Here is a 400-nt window from a genome sequence, read left to right on the forward strand (position 1 = left end):
GAGGACCATAATAATAATAATAATAATAATAATAATAATAATAATAATAATAATAATAATAATAATAATAATAATAATAATAATAATATTAATTCACACACTCACAAATATTTACACAAATACGTAATCTGCATATATAAATATAAAAAGAGAAAGAAAGAAAGACTGAGGGACTGAGGGGATGCAACTATTTCAGGCCTTGTTGTGGCTCTGATGGTGGTGGCGGTGGTCCTTGATGGTGCTCTTGCCGTTGAGATTGTTGTTGTTGAGGTTGTTGCTGTGATGGAGAGGGAGAGAAAAATGTGCGTTGCAGTTACTGTTGTTGTTGTTACTTACTGTTGTTGTTGATGTTGAGGTGGTTGTTACTGCGAGTGGTGATTTTGAGGTAGGGAAGGGGGAG

The sequence above is a fragment of the Arachis duranensis genome, chromosome 9, assembly GCF_000817695.3.
Source record: "Arachis duranensis cultivar V14167 chromosome 9, aradu.V14167.gnm2.J7QH, whole genome shotgun sequence".
In the NCBI taxonomy this organism is placed as follows: Eukaryota; Viridiplantae; Streptophyta; class Magnoliopsida; order Fabales; family Fabaceae; genus Arachis; species Arachis duranensis.